This window comes from Schistocerca gregaria, unplaced genomic scaffold (genome assembly GCF_023897955.1).
Source record: "Schistocerca gregaria isolate iqSchGreg1 unplaced genomic scaffold, iqSchGreg1.2 ptg001326l, whole genome shotgun sequence".
NCBI classification, from domain to species: domain Eukaryota; kingdom Metazoa; phylum Arthropoda; class Insecta; order Orthoptera; family Acrididae; genus Schistocerca; species Schistocerca gregaria.
The window spans coordinates 12,501-17,500 of NW_026062635.1; the positions used below are offsets into that span (position 1 = coordinate 12,501).

Here is a 5,000-nt window from a genome sequence, read left to right on the forward strand (position 1 = left end):
CTAATAAGACAGAATGTCTCACACCACCCGCAAACAACGCAGCTCAAATCAGCCAGCAACACCCACAGTGGTCCACCCAGTATCAACACAGGACGCAACGCCACGCCACAACACAAAAGGTACAAGTAATAAAATACCCTTTGGCCACACTCCTTATAAAGGCATCGAACCAACCCACCACCTGACACCAGCCAAACGTACATCCTGATTTGACACATCTCTGGCAACCTAACCCACGTTGGCCCTTAACCTAACCCACGTTGGCCCTTAACCTAACCCACGTTGGCCCTTAACCTAACCCACGTTGGCCCTTAACCTAACCCACGTTGGCCCTTAACCTAACCCACGTTGGCCCTTAACCTAACCCACGTTGGCCCTTAACCTAACCCACGTTGGCCCTTAACCTAACCCACGTTGGCCCTTAACCTAACCCACGTTGGCCCTTAACCTAACCCACGTTGGCCCTTAACCTAACCCACGTTGGCCCTTAACCTAACCCACGTTGGCCCTTAACCTAACCCACGTTGGCCCTTAACCTAACCCACGTTGGCCCTTAACCTAACCCACGTTGGCCCTTAACCTAACCCACGTTGGCCCCTTAACCTAACCCACGTTGGCCCCTTAACCTAACCCACGTTGGCCCCTTAACCTAACCCACGTTGGCCCCTTAACCTAACCCACGTTGGCACCTTAACCCAAGTTACGCTGCACCTTAACCCAAGTTACGCTGCACCTTAACCCAAGTTACGCTGCACCTTAACCCAAGTTACGCTGCACCTTAACCCAAGTTACGCTGCACCTTAACCCAAGTTACGCTGCACCTTAACCCAAGTTACGCTGCACCTTAACCCAAGTTACGCTGCACCTTAACCCAAGTTACGCTGCACCTTAACCCAAGTTACGCTGCACCTTAACCCAAGTTACGCTGCACCTTAACCCAAGTTACGCTGCACCTTAACCCAAGTTACGCTGCACCTTAACCCAAGTTACGCTGCACCTTAACCCAAGTTACGCTGCACCTTAACCCAAGTTACGCTGCACCTTAACCCAAGTTACGCTGCACCTTAACCCAAGTTACGCTGCACCTTAACCCAAGTTACGCTGCACCTTAACCCAAGTTTACGCTGCACCTTAACCCAAGTTACGCTGCACCTTAACCCAAGTTACGCTGCACCTTAACCCAAGTTACGCTGCACCTTAACCCAAGTTACGCTGCACCTTAACCCCAAGTTACGCTGCACCTTAACCCAAGTTACGCTGCACCTTAACCCAAGTTACGCTGCACCTTAACCCAAGTTACGCTGCACCTTAACCCAACTTACGCTGCACCTTAACCCAACTTACGCTGCACCTTAACCTAACTTACGCTGCACCTTAACCTAACAGTTACGCTGCACCTTAACCTAACTTACGCTGCACCTTAACCTAACTTACGCTGCACCTTAACCTAACTTACGCTGCACCTTAACCTAACTTACGCTGCACCTTAACCTAACTTACGCTGCACCTTAACCTAACTTACACTGCACCTTAACTGTCACATGTAACGTCACAGGAATGTAGCTTTGCCTAACAGCAACCCTCTGAACATAGTTCACTGCTTGGATCCTCTGGTGTCATGTGTATTTCTTGATGCCATGGTGCGTACCCTCACATAAAGGTCTTTCGAGTGTTGCGTACTTTCTACACAGTCCCGCTAACCACTGGAAGGGTGTACCGCTACAGAACGAATATCGCCCTCCCCTCCTGCCCTTCCAAGCTGGTCGGTCAGGCGTTTGTTTGTGAAATGAGCCTTGCAGCTGTTCAGTTGCATTCGGTTGTCGATGCAGTCAGTGTACGTTGTGGTACGGCCTGTGTGGACTGTCCGCTGATGTACCGGTAACCCACACTGATCATCCGTCGTTACGTACTGAGTGACATAATGTGGCACATGCTTGACCGTACACCGGCTGCGCCCTACAATGGCGAATCATAAGGGCCATATGTTGTGCACGATGCTACTTGTCTCGTCTCCCCATTACAGCGAGATTGCACTGTTGTACGCCGTACAGACATGTGGTAGGTAGGTACGGACGAAAGTATTGCATGTTGGCCCCCCCCCCCCCCCCCCCCCCTCCTCCCTCTGCCGGAATCAGCGTGAGCCGTCTGTTGATGTAGCGACGAGGGTTTTCCTATTTAATCGTATTGCCCCACACAACATGATAGCACGGTGGACCGCGTTCCACATCTGCGACATGCTACAGAGGCCGGTTGACAGTCGACCGCGCAAGTGACATTGCACACGTGCGCGGACCATCTTCCACGTGTTCTCTCGTGTACATGCCGCAGTGTGTATGTGGGCTGATGTAGCGTGTCGTGACACATAACATGCAGGCATGCCAGAATCGTAGATTTCGCAAATGTAGATTGACGTATACGTTTGCTGCCAAAGATCCGCAAATGAACTGGAAATCAGTTGTTGAGCGGTTGTTCGCGCTGCAGGTGCATCGGTGATAGCGACGATCGGTACATCTATGAACCGGTTGTTTCGGCGGTACCCGCCATGCCCCCGAACCTGAGTTGGCCATGTGGGTATGAAGCGATACGAGGCTGTGGCTTGGCGGGACAGTCCCCGGCCGGTGAGGGGGGGCCGCCCGGCGTGCTGGCCGCGCGCTGCGTGAGCGCACGCACTACAGCCGGCTGGTGGGGGGCGCCCAGTGGCAGGAGCGCCGGCCGACGGGCCCGGCTGGCGTCCCAGCTATGCGCCGGCGCACCCTGCGCGCGGCGCCAGGCGGCCAAAGTGGGTTCTGCCGAGCCCGGTGCGAAGCGCGGTGGACATCTGCAGTGTGCTGGTCCGATTGCGGACTGTGTGCGTTGAGGATGCGCCGCCGCCCGGCACTCGGCGTCGCGACGCCGTCTGCTGCTCGGTCGCCCCCAGCGGTTCTCGCAGGTGGTTTGTATCGCAGCTCTGCGGACGTGTTGGCGCGTGCGCTGTGCTGGGAGAGTTCGCTTCTGCACCCAAGTGGGGCTTTGCCCTTCTGTGGCGCTGGCGTTGGAGCTGCCGGTCACCGTAGGTGGCGCGTGTTGTTTCCCGCCGGCAATGCCACGACAGCACGCTCCCGGGCCTCTGTCGGCAGCGGCAAGCTCAGTTGGGAGCACGGGTGTTCGCACTGAAAGCGTCTACTCGCCCATCTCCGGGCGATTGCGCCTCTCTCGAACCCGACCAAGTACTTAGGACGGCGCTGCGCGCCGCCGGGACCTGAGAGGGTTTCGAGGTGTATCGTGCAGGGGAGCTCAGCCTCCTCCTGTTTGCAGAATAATTGAGCGGACGCTTGCGTGTTCGCGCGGGCCCTCGGGACACACTCCCGGGCGGCCGGCTGCTCAGCTCTCGTTGACGCAGCTCCCTGGTTGATCCTGCCAGTAGTCATATGCTTGTCTCAAAGATTAAGCCATGCATGTCTCAGTACAAGCCGCATTAAGGTGAAACCGCGAATGGCTCATTAAATCAGTTATGGTTCCTTAGATCGTACCCACGTTACTTGGATAACTGTGGTAATTCTAGAGCTAATACATGCAAACAGAGTCCCGACCAGAGATGGAAGGGACGCTTTTATTAGATCAAAACCAATCGGATTGGCTCGTCTGGTCCGTTTGCCTTGGTGACTCTGAATAACTTTGGGCTGATCGCACGGTCCTCGTACCGGCGACGCATCTTTCAAATGTCTGCCTTATCAACTGTCGATGGTAGGTTCTGCGCCTACCATGGTTGTAACGGGTAACGGGGAATCAGGGTTCGATTCCGGAGAGGGAGCCTGAGAAACGGCTACCACATCCAAGGAAGGCAGCAGGCGCGCAAATTACCCACTCCCGGCACGGGGAGGTAGTGACGAAAAATAACGATACGGGACTCATCCGAGGCCCCGTAATCGGAATGAGTACACTTTAAATCCTTTAACGAGTATCTATTGGAGGGCAAGTCTGGTGCCAGCAGCCGCGGTAATTCCAGCTCCAATAGCGTATATTAAAGTTGTTGCGGTTAAAAAGCTCGTAGTTGGATTTGTGTCCCACGCTGTTGGTTCACCGCCCGTCGGTGTTTAACTGGCATGTATCGTGGGACGTCCTGCCGGTGGGGCGAGCCGAAGGCGTGCTTGCGCGTCCCGAGGCGGACCCCGTTGAAATCCTACCAGGGTGCTCTTAGTTGAGTGTCTCGGTGGGCCGGCACGTTTACTTTGAACAAATTAGAGTGCTTAAAGCAGGCAAGCCCGCCTGAATACTGTGTGCATGGAATAATGGAATAGGACCTCGGTTCTATTTTGTTGGTTTTCGGAACCCGAGGTAATGATTAATAGGGACAGGCGGGGGCATTCGTATTGCGACGTTAGAGGTGAAATTCTTGGATCGTCGCAAGACGAACAGAAGCGAAAGCATTTGCCAAGTATGTTTTCATTAATCAAGAACGAAAGTTAGAGGTTCGAAGGCGATCAGATACCGCCCTAGTTCTAACCATAAACGATGCCAGCCAGCGATCCGCCGCAGTTCCTCCGATGACTCGGCGGGCAGCCTCCGGGAAACCAAAGCTTTTGGGTTCCGGGGGAAGTATGGTTGCAAAGCTGAAACTTAAAGGAATTGACGGAAGGGCACCACCAGGAGTGGAGCCTGCGGCTTAATTTGACTCAACACGGGAAACCTCACCAGGCCCGGACACCGGAAGGATTGACAGATTGATAGCTCTTTCTTGATTCGGTGGGTGGTGGTGCATGGCCGTTCTTAGTTGGTGGAGCGATTTGTCTGGTTAATTCCGATAACGAACGAGACTCTAGCCTGCTAACTAGTCGCGTGACATCCTTCGTGCTGTCAGCGATTACTTTTCTTCTTAGAGGGACAGGCGGCTTCTAGCCGCACGAGATTGAGCAATAACAGGTCTGTGATGCCCTTAGATGTTCTGGGCCGCACGCGCGCTACACTGAAGGAATCAGCGTGTCTTCCTAGGCCGAAAGGTCGGGGTAACCCGCTGAACCTCC

The 5,000-nt window shown here is 54.4% G+C and overlaps 1 non-coding gene across 1 annotated transcript in view; it reads left to right on the top strand.

Moving 5' to 3' along the window:
- Nucleotides 1-3,380: 3,380 nt before the first annotated feature.
- Nucleotides 3,381-5,000, top strand: part of LOC126330654 (small subunit ribosomal RNA) — a 1,893-nt gene continuing 273 nt past the window's right edge. Inside the window, exon 1 of the ribosomal RNA XR_007563082.1 lies at nucleotides 3,381-5,000. This exon is cut by the window's right edge and continues 273 nt beyond it. This is a non-coding gene — a ribosomal RNA (small subunit ribosomal RNA).